Genomic DNA, 21,701 nt, shown 5'->3' with positions numbered 1-21,701 from the left:
CAATATTGGTTAAATTACCCGAATCCATGGTTGTTTTTAACATTTAATCGGTGAATTAAGTTGGAAAAAATTGTGAAAACCCTCTTGATCCAATTTAAGATTTGGAGGTCGAGTTGTTATTGGAATTGAATGAAATTGGTGTGGTTGAACTCGTATCAGAATGGGCGTTCATATTTTGTAACTTTTGTCGGGTTCCGAGATGTGGGCCCCACGGGAGAATTTTGGGTTAAATTTCGGATTTTTGTAGAAAATTTGTATTTTCATATGGAATTTATTCCTACAATTTGTATTGATTGAATCTAATTAATTATGACTAGATTCGAGCCGATCGGAGTCTGGAAAATCGAGGAAAGGGCATTCTACTTGACTGATTGAGCGCAGTTTAAGGTAAGTATCTTGCCTAACCTTGTGTGGGGGATTTTCCCCTTAGGATTTGAGTCATATATGCTAATTATAGTCTGTGTACGTGAGGTAGCAAGTGCGTGCTCAGACTTATTTGTGGAAAGTTGGCCTTTTAGGGTTCTTATGTTCTTATATTCACCGTGTATGATGTTGTTCTTGATACGCTTAAATTCCTATTTGCTAGTTTCACCTTTACATGCTTTGATTAGAGATAATTGCTTTAGGATTCACTCTTATTATTTATTTGACCCTTATTCGACGTAATCAAAGATTTTACCTCTTCTATCGTCGTGCTATATTTTTCATAATTGCTTATCTTTAATTGAAATCATTATTTTCTCATCCTATAATTGTTTAGTCTTAATTGGAGTTATGATTATCTTCCGTTGCTTATCCTTACTTGAATTGTTGAATATTCCTCATAATTGCTCAACCTCAAAAGGAGTTTAGATAACCTATATCTTAGTTGACTTGCCATTATTTGGAACTATTTGACTCGTGTTGGCTTCTTATTGTTGACTTGAATATTGTGGAATCGTTGCTATATTTTGTTTTGTTTTCCCTTGTTAAGCTACCGTTCTTGTGATTTAAGTTCTTGAGTTGTGGTTATTCCTTGTGAATGAGTTCTACCGTTTTGTGATTTAAGTTCTTGAGTTGATTTGCTCGTCATACCTTGCATCTTTGTCATTGTTGCTTTTGCACTTGTTGTGGTGAGGTATGAGGTTTCTGTCGTGTTATAGTTGTTATCTCTGTTGTTTGTACTGCATATTTAAATTGGGACTACGGACGTATTCCGGGAGATCCCCTAGCACTGCATATTTAAATTGGGACTACGGACGTATTCCGGGAGATCCACTTGTCTTGCATATTTACTTTGGGACTACGGACGTATTCCGGAAGATCTCCCAGCACTGCATATTTAAATTGGGACTACGAACGTATTCCGGGAGATCCCCCTGTCTTGATATTTACTTTGGGACTACGGACGTATTCCGGGAGATCCCCCTGTCTTGCATATTTAATTCGGGACTACGGGATGGTATTCCGGTAGATTCCCCTGTGGTTATATCTGTGTTCGGAGCTGCTAATCTTCTATGCTTAAGTGTCACAGGGTGACTTATACTCGAAAAATATTAATGAAAAAGTTTATATTTGAAAGGTTTTTATCTTGAAAGAACTATATTTGAAAGATATTTATTTGAAGGAAGAATATTTCAAAAAAAAAAACAAATTCTTATTGGAAAGGATTATATTCTAAAGACCTCAATTTAAAAACTTACGGAGAAAAGTTTACACTTGAAGGATTTGACTAATTTATTGGGGTTTGTTAGCTGAGTCCTGATGTGAAAACTATTGCAGTTGCTGAGTTACTACTTGCCTTTACTGTATTGTGATTTTCGAATTTGGGTTGTGCTTTCGCTCATTCTTCTGTGTCTTATTCTGGTGTTTCGCTGTTACTTGTTGTCTTTCCTTCCTTATTGCAGTTGTTATGTCATTAGCCATATCGTGGGGTCCTCAGATAGATGTCATGTTCTGTCATCCCTATACTTATACTTATTCAGTTTATTAGACCAGTGGGTGTCTTGACTAGTCCTCGTCACTACTTCACCAAGGTTAGTCTTGATACTTACTGGGCACCGCTGTGGTGTGCTCATGCTACTATTCTGCACATTTTTGTGCAGATCTAGGTATCGATCATTAGTAGCTATGCGGATCCTTGTTGAGGAGACTCAAGGTAAACATGCCGCTGCGTTCGCAGGCTTCGGAGTCACCTTCCTATTTAGTATTTACACTATTTTTACTTACTTCCGAACAGTTGTATTTAGAAGTGATAGCAAACTCTGTAGAGCTTATGACTTATACTACCGGTTTTGGGAATTGTAAGAGATTCCTATTTAACTCGTTAGATGTTATTTAAATAATGTTGTTTCAAGTAATGTTAGGCTTACCTAGTCCCTAAGACTAGGTGCCATCACGATACCAAACGGAGGGAAAATTGGGTCGTGACAATTCATAAGCGAGTTTGACATTCTTGTGGTACATAGGTGGTACAAGTCATAAGCGAGTTTAGTAGAGTCTTGCGGATCGGTACGAAGATGCCTGTACTTATCTTCGAGGGGCTACAAAACTATTAGGATAATCTCACTTCTTTCATTCCATCGCGCGAGTTCATTGATCTCGAAGTTTGAACTTTTATCATTCCATTCTCTCACAGATGGTGAGGACACGAGTTGCAGTTGCTGATAACGTTACCCCGGAGCGGATGTCGCTAGAGGCAGAGGCAGAGGCCGACGAGGAGCATGTGCCGTGGCTAGAGTAACTCCAGAGCAGCAGGTTTGCATTGGTTAGGTTCCGGGTATAGTACCAGTATAACCCGTTATTCCGATTCAGCCTGAGGTCAGGCCAGAGGCATCAGAAAAAGAACAAAAGAGGCTTGAGAGGTTTAAGAAGTATAACCCACCTACTTTCCGTGGCACAACTTTAGATGAGGCCCAAGGATTTCTAGAAAAGTGTCACTGTATTCTCCGCACCATGGGTATTGTGGAAGTGAGCGGAGCTGCCTTTACTACATTTTAACTGTTAGGCGCAGCGTATCGGTGGTGAAAAATCTATGAAGAAGGTAGACCAGCCGATGCAACACCACCAACTTGGCTCAATTTTCGAAAATGTTCTTAAACGAGTTTGTTCCCCAGACTCTCCGAGATGCGTGACGTATAGAGTTTGAACAGTTGCGTCAGGGCACTGTGGCAGTGTCAGAATATGCTATCAGGTTCAGTGAGTTAGCCCATCATGCACTCATCTTAGTTCCTACAATCAGAGAACGGGTCCGCAGATTCATTAAGGGGCTCGATTATGATATTAAAATATGCATGGCTCGAGAGTTGCAAACTGATACTCCATTTCATCAAGTAGTGGAGATTGCAAGGAAGATTGAGGGTGTTTTAAGGTAAGGGAGTCTAAGGAGGCCAAAAATGTCTCGAAGATCTGGAGGGTTCAGTGGATTTTACTCTTCAGCTAGAACCCATTATAGCAGAGGCTCGAGCAGTCGGTAAGCTCAGTCCGCACATCAGATTACTCGGAGTGCTCCAGTTTACAGCGCACCACCGGCACGAGATTTCTATAATGATCATTTTAGTTATCCGGCACAGGCTCAGTACGAGCATCCACGACCTCAGAGGGGTTGTTATCAGTGTGATTGTACCACACGCATCAAGAGGAATGTCCCAGCTTTGGAAGAGACGAATTTCATCAGGATATTTAGGCTAAAAGCCTTATTCTAGTTAATACTCCACGTGCACAGTCAGCTAGAGGCGGAGGACAGGCGGGTAGTGGGCACCTAAGAGGTGGAGACCCGACCCGTTGATATAATTGCTATGATTTGACTGAGGCCAATACACCAGATGGTGATGTTATAGGTACGATCCTGATTTTTATTATAAAAAGATATTTTTCTTAATTTGATTCGGTTCTGAATATTGAGGTGAGTCCTCCTATTATTCTCCACTTATGGGTGAGCTTCATAAATTTGTGACCCACTTATATGTTTATCCCTGTCGGGAGATTTAAAGATGTGAACCCGTGTCTGTCATTATATTTTTGGTACACAATCCCAAAAGTAATTTTTGTTATTCATTACAGTGGGTTCAATGTGTTTTGAAATAATTGATTCCAATTTTTATGAATTATATGCCCTACCGGTAGGAGGATTCATTATGTGTTGTGAAAACTGTTTATGAAATATATTGAAAAGAAGAAAGAAAGGAAAAATTTAAATTTCAGTTGGCAAAATGTGCAAAATACTTGTGATTCGGAGTGGAGGACGAGATTCTCGCATTTTTACATGATGTGAATTATTTAAACCGGGCTTCAACCCACGGTGGAAGTTATATAAGGTCGAGGTCCTTGTGGTGAAATATTTATGAGTTTAAAATTCTCCCTTTGTGAAAAATTTATTTGTACAATAATATTAATAGGGAGTCATACCTGTTAGGCTTTTTTGATAATTCTTGTATATTTTCTGTGCATATTCAGCTATTTCCGTGCTTTAAATATTGAGTTTTAGCCTATGAGATGAGTGTCCAGGTGGCGTTAAATGTGACTCAGTAATCCGAGTAAGTAATCATGAGGTCTTCATGCCTCACATTCTGTTGTCAGTATTGTGAAAATTCGAAATGAGGTGGATGATGCTGAAATTTATTTATGAACAACTTTTAAGACTAGAGATGTGGTGATGAGTGTACATATGATGTGCATCATGCCCGGATATCATTATGATAATGCAGTGCTTGTAATGCGGAGATTAGTGTTATTGATATATACATTGTGGTGCTTTGTTGGATTGTGGATGTGTTGTTAGGAGTTGTTTGGTGTTACTCTGGCAGGTGGATAGGCCCAATTACAGGGAAGACTCTGCCGAAATTTTTGAAAAATTTGGGAGTTAGTAAAATTTGAAGGATTGAGAATTGCAAAAGAAGAGATAAATATGTTATGTGTTTGAGGGCGAATGATCCTAAGCGGGAAATAATGCAGCACCCCAAAGAGAGTTTCGAATTACTTCAACACTATCGAGAAAATTTATGTGTGCATAGGCACGAGTTGCTATAGTCAGTTGAGACTAATACTGTATGTTGTTGTGAGAAATCAGGCCTTTTGAAAATATTGGAGCGTAAGAAAATGGCCTTAAAGTTTTTAAGTATGGATAAAAAAAATAATCTCAAATGAGATGATGTTGTCACGCTTATCTCAAATGCGGTAGCGTGGAATCAACCGTGAGTATATGTGTAAAAGTAAAAATCATCAATTTGGTAATCTCAGAATAATTCTTAGAATGTTCGAGGACAAACGTTTGTTTAAGAGGTGGAGAATGTAACGACCCGACTTATCGTTTTAAGAATTTACGCCCCGTTTAGTGACTTAAGTCTCAAGCAGCTTCGCAATATGTATTATGACCCGCGGGTGTGGTCGAGTTTGATTTACTAAAGATTCGGAATTAAATTAAAAGAACAATCCTTAATTTGAAGCTTAAATGGAAAGAATTGACCGGAGAGTTGACTTCTAAGCAAACGACTCCGGAATGAAATTTTGATTATGTCAATAGCTCTGTATGGTGATTTTGGACTTAGGAGAGTGTCCGAAATTTTTTTTTGGAGGTCCGTAGTGGAATTAAGCTTGAAATGCCGAAAAATTGAATTTTTGGGAAGTTTGACCAGGGTGTTGACTTTTTGATATCGAGGTCGGAATCTGATTCTGGAAATTTGAATAGGTCCGTTATGTCATTTATGACTTGTGTGCAAAATTTGAAGTCATTCTGGATTGATTTGATGTGTTTCGGCACAAGTTATAGAATTTGAAAGTTCAAAGTTCATGGATTTTTGATTTGAAGTGCGATTCATCGTTTTGATGTTGTTCGATGCGATTTGAGACCTTGAGCAAGTTCGTAATATGTTATGAGGCTGGTTGGTATAATTGGTTGAGGTCCCGGGAGCCTCGGGTGTGTTTCGGGGTGGTTTCAGATCATTTGGAGTTGTTTTGGAACTGCTGATTCTGGTGTCTTGTTTCCTTCTTCGCGAACGCGAAGAAAGTCCCGCATTCGCGAAGAAAAAATTTTGGGGGTGCTGGATTTGACCTTCGCGAATGCGAAGGAGTGGACGTGAACGCGAGGCAAGGTCTGGTCAAGCTTATGCGAACGCGACGCAGTGGTCGCGAACGCGAAGAAGGAAGAAGAGCCGGGACCTTGAGCCATTAATCCTTCGTGAACGTGAAGCATGGACTGCGAACGCGAAGAAGGAGGGCAGTTGGCTACCGCAAACGCGAGAGCTCGAACGCGAACGCGATGCTGTGTATGGTTAGGCCTTCGCAAACGCGACACTGGTCACGCGAACGCGAAGAAGAAAAGCCTAGGCAGTGAGTTTAAGTTCAGAAAATGGGACTTCGTCCCATTTTCCATTTTTGGCGGATTGGAGCTCGGGATGAGGCGATTTTTGGGAGATTTTCAGAAGAAACAACGCGGTAAGTGTTCTTGACTCATTATTGGTTAAATTACCCGAATCCATGGTTGTTTCTAACATTTAATTGGTGAATTAAGTTGGAAAAATTGTGAAAACCCTCTTGATTCAATTTAAGATTTGGAGGTCGGGTAGTTATCGGAATTGAATGAAATTGGTATGGTTGAACTCATATCGGAATGGGCGTTCATATTTTATAACTTTTGTCAGGTTTCGAGACATGGGCCCACAGGCAATTTTTGGGTTAAATTTTGGATTTTATGTAGAAAATTTATATTTTCATATGGAATTTATTCCTACAATTTGTATTGATTGAATCTAATTAATTATGACTAGATTCGAGCCGATCGGAGTCGAAAAATCGAGGAAAGGGCATACTACTTGACTGTTTGAGCGCAGTTTGAGGTAAGTATCTTGCCTAACCTTGTGTGGGGGATTTTCCCCTTAGGATTTGAGTCATCTATGCTCCTTGTGAATGAGTTCTACCGTTCTTGTGATTTAAGTTCTTGAGTTGATTTGCTCGTCGTACCTTGCATCTTTGTAATTGTTGCTTTTGCACTTGTTGTGGTGAGGTACGAGGTTTCTGTCGTGTTATAGTTGTTATCTCTATTGTTTGTACTGTATATTTAAATTGGGACTACAGACGTATTACGGAAGATCCCCTAGCACTGCATATTTAAATTGGGACTACGGACGTATTCCGGGAGATCCCCCTGTCTTGCATATTTACTTTGGGACTACCGAAAGATCCTCCAGCACTGCATATTTAAATTGGGACTACGGACGTATTCCGGGAGATCCCCCTATCTTGTATATTTACTTTTGGACTACGGACGTATTTCGGAAGATGCCTCGGCACTGCATATTTAAATTGGGACTACGGACATATTCCGGGAGATCCCCATGTCTTGCATATTTAATTCGAGACTATGGGACAGTATCCCGATAGATTCCCATGTGGTTATATCTGTGTTCGGAGCTGCTAATCTTCCATGCTTAAGTGTCACAGGGTAACTTATACTCGAAAGATATTATTGGAAAAGTTTATATTTGAAAGGTTTTTATCTTGAAAGAACTATATTTGAAAGATATTTATTTGAAGGAAGAATATTTCAAAAAAAAAAATTCTTATTGGAAAGGATTATATTCTAAAGACCTCAATTTAAAAACTTACGGGGGAAAGTTTACACTTGAAGGATTTGACTAATTTATTAGGGTTTGTTGGCTGAGTCCTGATGTGAAAACTATTGCAGTTGCTGAGTTACTACTTGCCTTTACTGTATTGTGATTTTCGAATTTGGGTTGTGCTTTCATTCATTCTTCTGTGTCTTATTCTGTTGTTTCGCTGTTACTTGCTGTCTTTTCTTCCTTATTGCAGTTGTTATGTCGTTAGCCATATCGTGGGGTCCTCAGATAGATGTCATGTTCTGTCATCCCTATACTTATACTTGTTCAATTTATTAGACCAGTGGGTGTCTTGACTAGTCCTCGGCACTACTTCACCGAGGTTAGTCTTGATACTTACTGCGCACCGCTGTGGTGTGCTCATGCTACTCTTCTGCACATTTTTGTGCAGATCCAGGTATCGATCGTTAGTAGCTGTGCAGATCCTTGCTGAGGAGACTCAAGGTAAACCTCCCGCTGCGTTCGTAGGCTTCGGAGTCACCTTCCTATTTTGTATTTACACTATTTTTACTTACTTCCGAACAGTTGTATTTAGAAGTGATAGCAAACTCTGTAGAGCTTATGGCTTGTACTACCGGTTTTGGGAATTGTAAGAGATTTCTATTTAACTCGTTAGATTTTATTTAAATAATGTTGTTTCAATTAATGTTAGGCTTACCTAGTCCCTAAGACTAGGTGCCATCACGATACCAAATGGAGGAAAAATTAGGTCGTGACAGATATGAATTGATTTTATTATATTGTCGTGTTAATTTTTCGTGTAAATTGTTGTGTTGTGTAAGTTACTATTTTGGGGAGATAAGGGTGGTATTTCACCGTTAATATTATGTAGGTATAAGGGTGTCATTTCACTATTGTTGTGTTTATTGGAATATTATCTGGGCGGAACGATAAGGGTAGAAATAAGAGCGATAAAGGTGGCTATTGATATTGTCTGGGTGGAGCGATAAGGGTGGCTATAGGAGTGATAAGGGTGGCAATAGGAGCGATAAGGGTGGCAATAGGAGCGATAAGGGTGGCTATTGTCAGGGACGATATGTGATGATGTGGGGTTGTGGTGTTGAAATTTTCTTGTGTTTATTTCTATACCTTGTGCAACTTGTCTTGTTTTTGGTAAATTGATAACAATCTGATTTATGTTGAAATTAAGAGCCTGTGGCTATTTCCAGGCAGATTATAAAAAAATAAAATGTGGGCACGAGGTGCCGTGAGTAAATAATGAGAATATTTGGCACGTGAATTATCCGTGCAGTTGTGATATGAAATGTGGGCACGAGGTGCTGTGATGAAATGATAATGATAATTGGCACGTGAATTGTCCGTGCAGTTGTGATATGAAATGAGGACACGAGTTGCCGGGGAAATATGATGATTTAATTATGGGCACGAGGTGCCGTTGAAATATGAAAATAGGCTGAGACCCGTGTTTACGAAAAATATGAAAATGGGCTGAGACCCGTATTTTTATGATTATGAAATGAGGTGTCACATGGTGACTTTTTAATTGAAAGAATTATATTCAAAATATTTATTTGGAAGAATTTTTACTTAGAAAGTATTATATGAAAGAATTTGATTCGAAAGATATTTATTTGAGGAAATTATATTTGAAAAGATTTATTGAAAGAATTATATTTGAAAAATAATTATTTGAGAAAATTATATTTGAAAGAGAGTTATCTGGAAGAATTATATGTGAAAGACATTTATTTGAAGGACTTGATTAAATTGGGTGTACTTATTTTATTAATTGTTGAGTGATATTGATGGTATTCTTGTTGTCTGCTGTGCATATCACTGGTTATTCCATGTTCTCCTATTGTTATTTGTTTCCTATAATTTTTTATATTATATTGCATAGGTTATTAGACTAGTGAGTCCTCGTCTCTACTCCATTGGGTTAGTCTTGATACTTACTGGGTACCGACCGTGGCGTACTCATACTACACTTCTGTATATTTTTGTGCAGAGCCAGGTATTGAAAATATCGCACTTGAGCAGAGTTAAAACGCGATCATAAGGATTCAAGGTAGAGATGCTTGGCCGTCGCAGCCCCTTGGAGTCTTTTCATTTCATTGTACTGTTAATTTGTAATCAAATAGTATTGTATATTCGGTCCTCGTGATCATTCCATGTATTCAGTTAGAGTTCGTGACTCAGTACTACCAGTCTTGGGAAGTTGTGTATTGTAATTATTTCCGTTGTTAGATTTTAATTCAAAAAAAAAATGGCTTCAAAATGTAAAAGAAATCGGCTTACCTAGTCTTACAGACTAGGTGCCATCACGATGCCTGTGATGAGATTTTGGGTCGTGACAAAAACCAAGATCGAGAGCTCGAGTCAAGATCGAGCTCGCAGACAAAAGCCGTTGCAATCCCACTAGAGAGAATTTTGGCAGAAATTATGGAAAAGCTGATTTATCATGGGTCTCCCATTCAGTATTTTTAATTATGTTTAAAGCAAGATCCCACTACTATAAAGGGCATGGTTATCATTTCTGTAAAGGCAGGTTTTCAGGCTTACATTGTAATCAAAACACTATATTCTCCTATAGTAAAGAATTGTTCTTTCAAGCTTCTTAAATTGATTCCATTTGTTGAGTCCTAAAATTCATCTTTTTTACAACCTTATCTATTTTGCATTCTTTGCAATGCATATTTATATTTCTATTTATCCTTACAATTTGTATTAAGTTGCGCCACATATCCTTAGAACTACGTACAAATTCAACTCCATCCATTTTTCGGGTAAACAGAAACTATTCCATAATATCATGTGAAAAGCCGAAAAGGAGTAAATGTAAATTCGTACCACTAGAGGCGGATCCAAGATATAAAGTCTATGAGTTCCTATACAAAGGGGACCGAGGATTTGAAGGTGGCGGGGGCATATGAACGGATTGCGCAATCAATGTCCCATCAGACTTTTGATCTTAAGAATTCCAAGCAAAATATATATCCAAAAAAATTGCCGAGGTTAACGAGATCCGTTGACTCCCTTGTTCAATACTTAGGTCTGCCTCTGTTACTATAGTGACCCTAAGTTAATATACCATAATAACTAGATTTACTGTCAAATAATTATAAGTATTTAGTGAATATTTTAATATATATAGTATGCGCAAAAACTATTGAATTCACGTGAATCCTACCGTAAATTATGGATCGGCCACTATGTAAAATGTTGTAGCTCACCTAAATCTAGATAAAAAAAAACCTTACACAAAGTCACTGAAATCCAGTATAAAATGAAGTGACATTGGTATTATTAAAACCATACGTACATATATATATATATATATATATATATATATATATATATATATATATATATATATATATATATCCTCTGCTCCAATAAGTGGAAGAGTCCAACCAATTACTACATACCAGAGCCCAAAGGCTGCAGTTGCAGTACCATATATGAATTCTACTTTTTTTCTTTTCATATATCCATGGCACCAAGAGAATTTGAAATTGAAGAAAACATTAATATTACTGCAAATTGTTGCGCGGAGAATTCGAGTAACGAGAGAAGAGTAATTGCAGATCTTTCAGAAAGAAGTGCAGTCATCTGGCAAAGAAGCAGAAAGCTAAATTTTACATTCTAAGGAGATGCATAGCTATGCTTGTTTGTTGGCATGAACGGAATGATCATTGAATTTCACATTTGGCAGAAGAAATGAAAGCTTTTTCTAGAGAAGATGTACTTAAAGATTATTAAGAGTATGTTGATAAAATTCTCACAAAGTTTTAACTCATTTTAATTTTCAGTTTATAGTTTATAGTTTTGAATCCTGAATGTTCTGTGCGTCTCTTGGGGATTTGTGCATTATTTTATCATATTGCTTCACGGTTTCTACGTCTCTACTTTCGCATTTTGTACGAATTTACATACCACACCACATGTGAGATTACACTGAGTTTATTGTTATTGTTTACAATTTTTACGTGAATATGTACGAGGTTTTAAGTTCTTTGAAAATATGACTTCAAAAGTTATATTGATGCTACTCCGTCTCATTTTGTTTGTCGTAGTTTGATTTAACACAAAATTTAATAAAAAAATAATTTAATTAAAACTTATGATTTTATATATTCCATAATATTTGTGTGACTATAAAACTTTTAAAACTTTTTATAGTTTTAAATATATTATAACTTCGTGTTGCTATAAATATTTTTCATTAAAAAAATATTAAATGTGTCATTCTTTTTAAATTGAACTAATAAGAAAATAGTGTCAAATAAAAGGGATTATTATTTTTAGGAATTTTCACCTGTATATATTTATTGTCTACGCTGAAAGGATGAATGCAATTGTACACTCAAGAGTAGGGGTGTCAATGGATATTTAGAAACTAACTAAACCGACCGAACCGTTCCGCACCAAATCAATTTTAAGATTTTTTTAAATAAAATCGTAGATTTTTATATAAATCTATAACCGGAACGATAATTAGGGTAGGTTTTTTATTTTATGAAAATAAATCGAAAAAATACCGAACCGTACCGAATAAATTTATATAGGAAAAATATTTTTATATATTAAGTTTAAAAATAATAAAGCATTAAACTTTTCCTAGGGCCTTGGAAATAATGAAAACGATTACAAGGCAACAAGTAATTAAACTCAAAATCCTAATTCCCAAATCTATTATAATACTCCTATTGAAACTAAACTATTTTCAACATATTCACTAGCAAGACACGATATTCTAGCGATTATGAGTAGCAAACAACAATATATTGAATATGTTTCCTTTCGTATGATTTAAATTTAAATTTTCGAATATTTAATCTTGTATAAACTTTATTCTTGAGCCGCAACTTGCTTAATATCTTTACACTCGTGTGATTTATATTTTCTTTGTCTTTCTTTAGTTTCTTTTACGCTTGATGGATATATACTTTGGTCATCTTTCATGTTTTTTTAATTCATCACCCTTTAAATAGTAAAAATGTCTAGAGAGTTTTGCTAAGTCCTATAAAAGTACGCATGTTATTGCATTATGCTTCTACTAATGATATTTAAAAAATATCGAAAATTAACCGAACCGTATCGACACTGAAGAGAAACCGACATGATTGATATGGTTTTTAAAAATCTAATTTTGGTTATACATAATAGAATAATCGAAAAATTGGGATAGTACAAATTTTATAAAATAATCGGCCGAACCGAACCATTGACACCCCTACTCAAGAGTGTTACACTCCTACTATATCGTAATTTCTTAAACATGTAATGAAAACACATTATTTTCCCCTCTTAATTTCTTAATAAAAGTGCGAGCGAACAGAGACTTAGCCAAGAATTGACATATATAAGTGTACATTTAATTTAAATTAAACCACCAAAAATAGCAACTCCTTCCGGTCCACTTTAAATGATTTTTTAGTTATTTTCACATATATTAAAGAATTTATTTTTTAGCATTAATTAACAATAAAATTGACCATATTAATCTTAATTTGTTCATTTGAAATACAACAAATACTCGTATGCTCTTTACTCCAATAACAATTTTGAAAAAAAGAAATTAATTACTTCTTGATATCTTAAAAATTTAAATATTTTGGACTATAAAAAAAGATAAAAAAATCAATTAAAGTGGAATGGAGGGAGCAGCTTTGATGCATTTCACATATGGAAATCTGAAATTTTCACACCTCTTTATTTTTTTTTTGTCGAATTAGACTTTAATTACTTTTGCAGATTAAAGATGCCTCTTAAGATTTCTTTTTTGGTTGGTTTCTTTAGTTTCTCGTGCCCAACAAATTAATTAGTATTAGAAGTTAATGTATCCGCTCCCAAATATTGCTCATTTTATTCATGTTTTTGAAAAATAATTAGTTTATTATATTTTCTTTCAAATTTACCTTTATTGTTATAAAGTGTTAATTAAATGAGACTTTTAAGAAAAAATATAATTAAACAGTATACCATCCGGTCCACTTTAGTTGATTTTTTGACCTTTTTTTTGTGATCCACAATATTTAATTTTTTCAGATATCAAGAAGGAATTAACTTCTTTTTTTCAAAGTTACCCTTGAAATAAAAAACATTAGAAATAATATCTATTATATCTTCAATTAACAAATTAAATGGATAATAAAAGTTAATATGATTAATTTTATTATTAATTAATGTTTAAAGATAAATTCTTTAATATATATGAAAACAACCAAAAAATTAATTAAAGATGACCAGAGGGAGTACTCCTATAATAGCGACAGTTAAATTATTTTTTTTAAAGGGTATACAAAATCAATAATGGGATTAGATGGGGTATTTGGAGCTTTATAATCCTGCCCCCAAAGCACCAGCTGTAAATGTTTTGGCTATTCAGACAATCTAATTGAAGTCTTTTCGAGAGTTGCTAACACAACACTAGACAGGCCAAAAGTATCATTTTCATAATTTTCGTTGCTTTGTCGCACAACCTCTCCTCTCATATTGACTCACTGCTTCTTTTGTTCTTCTTTTTTTCTTTAGTCATTGTAATAAAATTCTCAAAGAAAATATATTACTCCCTTTGGCTCATTTTATGACAAGTGGTTCGGTGTGAATTCGGGTCAACCACACCTAATTTCGATGCGAATTCAAATGCAGATCTTTACGTTCTTGAAATAAAATTTATATATTTAGAACAATATAAAAAGTATGATAAATCCGTAAAAATACTAATGTAAATAATATTTAAAAAATATGGGAAATTACAATTAAAAAAAAAAGTCGCTCCTCCCGTAATATATTTTCACATAAAATTGGACATGGGGGTATTAATCTTCTGAAAATCATCAAGAAAGAATATTCACAGAGTGGCCTCATGCACATTTCCTTTTTGTGGAATTTAAGAAGTATGTCACAATATTCGCGTCTACAATTTCAACTCTCTTATGATTTTTTTTCTCGGTTCTATATGTTTATGTGCGGCCGCTAAAAAATAATTTAAAGGGGAAGTAATAGCTAAATTAAAAAGATGGAAAAAAAGAAGAAGACGAAAGAATCGATTTTTGCAAGTTTCAGTGGAGAAGATAGGATGACCCTCATGAATATATTGACATTTATTTCAGTTTCTTTTCCCTATTCATAGTGCAAGAACGAGCGGAAGTGACTATTTGGGAGAATTTCTTTTCTAACCAAATTATTAAACCCCATTTTCATATGTTCACTCAACAATTATCTACCCTGACAGCAATTATCCCAATGTAATGAAGAAAATTATAAAATAAAAAGAGTGCAATAAAGATTCAAGGACGGATTCAGAATTTTAAGAAGATATGTGCGGTGTTATGAATATACGTATTTTAAATTTAAATTTAAAGTATTCAATCTTTAACTTCTTACTAGTGAATTACGGGTTGAAATAGATTTTGAATATACAAAGAAAGAAAGACAAAGGAAAAAGTATAAAACACAAAATGAATGCGGGAATTGAACCTTAAACATCACTTGTACATGTGTATCAAATAATCATTGCATCATAGAATTCTTTTATTTTAACTGTGCACGTATATAATTAAGCAATAGTTTTAAAGGGATATATATGACATTGTAATATATAAAAGTATGAATGCACGTGAACTTACGATCCTGAATACGCCCAATGTGGTGGAAATAGGCCAAGATGGAGGATGTGAAAGGATGTGATACAGAACCGACATCAAGAATCCTGAGGAGCGTGCTAGTATATAGTACTACTGACTTCTTTTACTATGCAGTCTGCAACAGAAAAAGAGACTAAATTTTCAGCCCACTCGTGTGCACCCTTCTTTTCAATGTTCATTTTGTACCATTTTGGGCCCCAACCCAAACATCTATTGACTTCCTTGTAGGGGTGTTCGTTGGTCGATTGATACGGCACGATATTTCGATATTTCGGTTCGGTATTTTTGGTATTTGGTTTCTTAAAATGCAATATTAATATCGTACTTAATTAAATTCGGTACGGTTCGATTTTTCTTCTTTCGATTTCGATTTATTCGGTTTGAATACTGACGTGTAGCATAGAGTCATAGACTAATATTCTAAATTAAAGTACTCAAAAGTACAAAACTAAAAATATTTGTTGATAAAAGTTTAGTCCAAAACTAGCAAATATCAACCAAAGAGAGAAAACTGTACATAAAAGAATAAATTTTATTACTAGAAATATCTTGTTACTTGCTTAGAGTTAATTGATCAACTTAGAGAATAACAAAAAGTAAAATTTTAGATTTTTATATTTATGTTATAATTAATAATATATGTATTGTGTAATATAATATATATTTCGGTACGATATTGGTATTTCGGTATTTTATTTTAAAATAACAAATATCATACCTAATATAAATATTTTTTAAAACTTAAACCAAATACCATACCGAATATCAAAATATCGAATACCAAATACCAAAATTTTCGATTTCGGTACGGTAATTCGGTATTTACTAAATTATGCACAGCCCTACTTCCTTGGTTGTAATTAGACGCTAGTGTCTAAGATTTTTCTAAGCATTTAGAGTTGTGGCATAGTGCTAAGTACTCCTTCATTTTTAATCAAAGGTTTCAGGTTCAAGCTCTAGGTATGGTATCGCTTTTTAGGGAGCACTGTACCGCCAATATGGTACTTTTCGATGCTAATTTTGATTTAGTCTGTCACGACCCAAATTTCCTCTGTATGACGTCGTGACGGCACCCAGTTGCTACGACTAGGTAAGCCTAACATTTGCGGAATAATAAAATGAAAACATAAATTTAACACTAACTGTAGCAGTAACAACATAACTGGGTACCTTGCCTGTGATGACTCAAAAGGTTATCTTATGTTTTAGAACTCGAATCTGCGCTCTTAAGCCTTAAAAATCTCACGTTTACCCTCCTCGATTTGCGTGCGTAGTTCGGGCAGGTTTTCGGAAAGCTTTTATATTGAAAACTGATGAAAATAAGAATTTTTGCCTTAAAAGTTAATTTTAGTTGATTTCGGTCAATATTTTTGGTAAACAGGCCTGGATCTATTTGACGGTCTCGGTAGGTCCGTATCGAATTATGGGACCTGGGCGCATGCCCGGAATCAAATTCGGAGGTCCCTAGCTCAAGTTATGAATTTTTTATGAAAATTAAAAGTTTGAAAATTAATTATTTTTAAGAATGGATTGATGTTTGGCATTGTTAGTACCGGGTCCGTATTTTGGTTCCGAAACCCGGTACAGGTTCATTATGATATTTAAGACATGTCTGTGAAATTTGGTGAGAAACGGAGTTGATTTGACGTGATTCAGACGTCCAGTTGAGAAAATAAAAATTTTAAAGTGTTCTTGAGAATTTCATTTGATTTGGTACTAAATTTAGAGTTCTAGGTGTTATTTTGGCGATTTGATCGCGCGAGCAGATTCGTATAATGTTTTTAGACTTGCGTACGTGTTTGGTTTGGAGCCCCGAGGGCTTGGGTGCCATTCGGGTGATGCGCGGGTTGAGTTCAAACCTCAACAAGGCTGCTGGTGCACCAAATCTGGTGTGCCCGCACCTGCGAGCCTTTGGTCGCAGGTGCAAGCGAAAGCCCCGCAGATGCGACCTACGCCTGGACTTCGTTTTTTCGCAAATGCAGACTTTTCTCCGCAGGAGCGGGACCGCAGAAGCGAAACCCTGTCCGCAGGTGTGGCCCCAGTTGGCCCAGCCCTTTTCCGCAGAAGCGCACACCCCGTCCGCACATGCGGATGCGCAGGTGCGACCAAAGCACCGCAGGTGCGACCAAAGCACTGCAGGTGCGAAGGTCGCTGGGCAGTGAGCATTTAATTCAGACTCTAACCATTTTTCTTCTCGTTTTCAAAAGGATAGGAGGCCTAGGGCAATTTTTCAAAGACATTTTCTTCCCCATATCATAGGTAAGTGTTCCTTAACTCGTTTCTTTCAATTACAAATTACATTTCTTGAATTTTTAACCTAAAATCTAGAGTTTTCATGGTAGAATTAGGGGTTAGGGTAGAAAATAGGGATTTCGGAAATTTGGGGATTTAGACCTCAATTTGAGGCCGGATTCCAAAACTAATTACATATTCGGGCTCGGGGGTGAATGGGTAAAAAGATTTTGGTCTGAACCTCAGGTTTTGACCAAGCGGGCCCGAGGTCGATTTTTTGACTTTTTGGAGGAAAGTTTGGAAAATTTAATTTATACAATATAATTGATTCCTTTAGCAATATTTGATATTATTGAGTCATTTTTGAATAGATACGAGTGGTTTGGAGGTGAATTCCAAAGGAAAAGCTGTGATTGAGAATTAAGTGGCCTTCGGAGCGAGGTAAGTGTTGTGTCTAACCCTGACTTGAGGGAATTAGGAACCTTAGATTATTTGCTAAGTGAAATTCATGTGAGCGGCGTATATGTGAGGTGACGAGTACCTATGTGCCGCCAATTTACCTATTTTTTTCATGTTTCTCTGTTTTTCTGATATTGTCTCATTCTTATGCCAAAATGCTACGTGTTATACTAGTGTTGTTCAAATTATCGTTCTTATCATGTTTACGGAATTTTCTGGTGATAATTGAGTTTTTATTTCAAAGTTAAGATTGATATTATGGAACCAAATGTTGAAGTAAGATTTGTACTTATTATTCTATCTCCCTGTTATTATTTATACATTGCATTATGGTAAAGGAGAGTGTTAATGCACGAAGGGTGATGCCGTACCGTATTATGAGTATTAATGCACGAAGGGTGATGCCGTGCCATATTGTGAGTGTTAATTCACGAAGGGTGATGTCGTGCCATGATATGAGAGTAAAAGCACGAAGGGTGATGCCATGCCGTTTCTATTAATTTTATGGTGAGATTGAGAGTAAAAGCACGAAGGGTGATGCCGTGCATTCTTCTTTATTGTATTCACTATTCCTGTTGATTCATGGTATATTGACTGCTCCGGTGATCATTCTGTTGTAGTTCTTTATCTTGTATTCCCCTCAGTATGTCTCCCCTCCCGACATTTCCTGTTTAGTTCTTCATTCCTGTTATTTACGTATACACTGTTAAATTGTACAGGTTGATTGTAGGTGCCTTGCCTTAGCCTCGTCACTACTTCGTCAAGATTAGGCTCGACACTTACCAGTACATGGGGTCGGTTGTACTGATGCTGTGCTCTGCACTTTATGTGCAGATTTTGATACCAGCTCAGGTTGATCGAGATTTGCTATTGGTCCGCTGTACGGAGACTCAAGGTAGATCTGTCGGCGTTCACAGACCTTGAAGTCCCCGTCTATCTTTTTATGTCCTACTGTTTTCTTTCATTCATACAGTTGTATTTCTTTCAGACTATTACTTGTAGTAAGTTCTAGAATGCTCGTGAATTGTGACTCCAGATCCGGGAGTTAGTAGTTAATACAGATTTATGATATTCCGCACTTGTTATATTTCATTGTAGTTAATTAAATGTTAATTACTGAACGAAAATAAGGAATTGGTAAATGATTCTCTAACGTTGGCTTGCCTAGTAAGTGAAATGTTAGGCGCCATCACGGTCCCGTCAGTGGGAAATTTTGTGTCTTGACATTTGGTATCAGAGCACTAGGTTGCCTAGGTCTCACAATTCACGAGTAAGCTTAGTAGAGTCTGGAGGATCGGTACGAAGACGTCTGTGCTTATCTTCCAGAGGCTATAAAGTTTAGGAACAAGTTTCACTTCTATTCTTCTTTGTCGTGCGATTTTGCTTTCTCAATACTGATTGAACTCTTCTACTCTTATTCTCTCGCAGATGGCGAGAACACGTACCGCTTTCTCATCTGAGCAGCAGCCAGAGCCTCCAGTGATAGCTCCTATGCGGGGCAGAGGCCGAGGCAGGGGCAAGGCTCAGCCTAGGGCCCGAGCAGCAACCCCAGCAGTGGAGCCTCAGATAGATATTGATGAGGAGGTTCCAGCCCAGACTGTTCCTGTCGGACCAGCTCAGGTTCCGGAGGGGTTCATTGCTACCCCAGTACTTCAGGACGCTTTGGTCCGTTTGGTGGGACTTATGGATAGTGTGGCCCAGACTGGCACATTTCCCATGGCACCAGCAGTCTCTCAGGCTGGAGGAGGAGCCCAGACTCCTAACATTCTCGCTCCGGAGCAGATAGCTCCCCAGTATCAGGCTCCAGCAGCTAAGCCAATCGGATTAGTTCAGCCGGTTATTGCGGCGCAGGTCGGAGATGGGCCAGCTATGTCTTCTAAGGCTTTATAGAGATTGGACAGGTTTACCAAGCTCTTTCCTGTTCACTTCAGTGGTGCTCCTTCAGAGGACCCCCAGGAGTATCTTGACAACTGTCACGAGGTTCTACGGAACATGGGTATAGTGGAGACCAATGGGGTCAATTTTGCTGCATTTCAGATGACTGGCTCCGCCAAGAAATGGTGGATAGATTACTTGTTGACCAGACCATCTGGGTCGCCTGCTCTTACTTGGAACCAGTTCTCTCAGCTCTTCATAGAGAAGTTTCTGCCAATCACATTGAGAGAGAAGCGTCGACGTCAATTTGAGTGTCTTCAGCAGGGCGATATGACTGTTACTTAGTATGAGACCTGTTTTGTGGATTTGGCCCATCATGACATTCTTCTGCTTCCCACCGAGAGAGAGAGGGTGAGGAGGTTTATTGATGGACTTGCTCAGCCTATCAGATTGCAGATGGCTAAGGAGACTGGGAGTGAGATTTCTTTTCAGGCGGCTACTAATGTTGCCAGACGAGTCAAGATGGTTCTTACTCAGGGAAGTCAGGGGTCTGACAAGAGGCCTCGTCATTTCAGTGAGTTCAGCGGTGCCTCATCTAGAGGCATGCGTACTTTTGGTAGAGGCCATCCTCCCAGGCCATTTCATTCAGCACTCCAGGCATCCCACGGTGGCTCAGGTGGTGGTGGCCCTCAGATGCATTATTCCGACCAGCTAGCCTACAGTGCACCACCAGCTCCTATTAGTTCACCTCCACTCCAGAGTTATCAAGGTGGTCATTCAGGTCGACAGGGTCAGTTTCAGGGGTCAGCAGTCACAGCAGCCGAGGTTATGTTATACTTGTGGTGATCTGAGGCACATTACTAGATTTTGCCCTCGGGCAACGGGCAGCTCACAGCATCAGATTTCTCGTGCCATGGTTCCGGCACCAGTTGCTGCACCACCTGCTCAGCCAGCCAGAGGCAGGGGTCAGGCAGCCAGAGGTAGGGGCCAGACAGTTAGAGGTGGAGGTCAGGCCGTCAGAGGTGGAGACCAGCCAGCTAGAGGCCGTCCCAGGGACGTAGTTCAAGGTGGTGGGGCCCAGCCCCGGTGTTATGCTTTCCCAGCCAGTCCTGAGGCTAATCATCTTACGCTGTTATCACATGTACTGTTTCAGTTTGCAGTAGAGATGCTTCAGTTCTATTTGATCTGGGATCTACTTACTCCTTTGTGTCATCCTATTTTACTTCCTATTTGGTTATGCCCCGTGATTCTTTGAGTGCTCCTGTGTATGTGTTCACACTAGTGGGAGATGCTATTGTTGTAGATCGTGTTTATCATTCGTGTGTGGTCACCATTGGGAGTCTTGAGACTCGTGTAGATCTTCTACTTCTCGACATGGTTGATTTTGATGTCATACTGGTATGGATTGGTTGTCACCTTATCATGCTATATTAGATTGTCACGCCAAGACGGTGACCTTAGCCTTGTAGGGGTTGCCTCGATTAGAGTGGAGAGGGAATCTTGGCCATTCTGCCAGCAGGGTTATCTCTTATGTGAAAGCTCGACATATGGTCGAGAAGGGGTGTCTAGCTTATTTGGCTTATGTCCGCGATTCTAGTACAGAGGTTCCTTCCATGGATTCAGTGCCGGTTGTTCGTAAGTTTCCAGAGGTATTTCCTGCAGACCTGCCAGGGATGCCACCCGACAGGGATATTGATTTCTGCATTGATTTGGCTCCGGGCACTCAGCCCATTTCCATTCCGCCATACCGCATGGCCCCGCCAGAGTTGAAAGAATTGAAGGATCAGTTGCAAGATTTTCTTGATAAGGGCTTCATTAGACCTAGTGTCTCGCCCTGGGGTGCACCTATGTTATTTGTGAAGAAGAAAGATGGATCGATGAGGATGTGTATAGACTATCGGCAGTTGAACAAGTCACCGTCAAGAACAAG

The sequence above is a fragment of the Nicotiana tabacum genome, chromosome 24, assembly GCF_000715075.1.
Source record: "Nicotiana tabacum cultivar K326 chromosome 24, ASM71507v2, whole genome shotgun sequence".
NCBI lineage: Eukaryota > Viridiplantae > Streptophyta > Magnoliopsida > Solanales > Solanaceae > Nicotiana > Nicotiana tabacum.
This window is presented reverse-complemented; position numbering follows the sequence as displayed.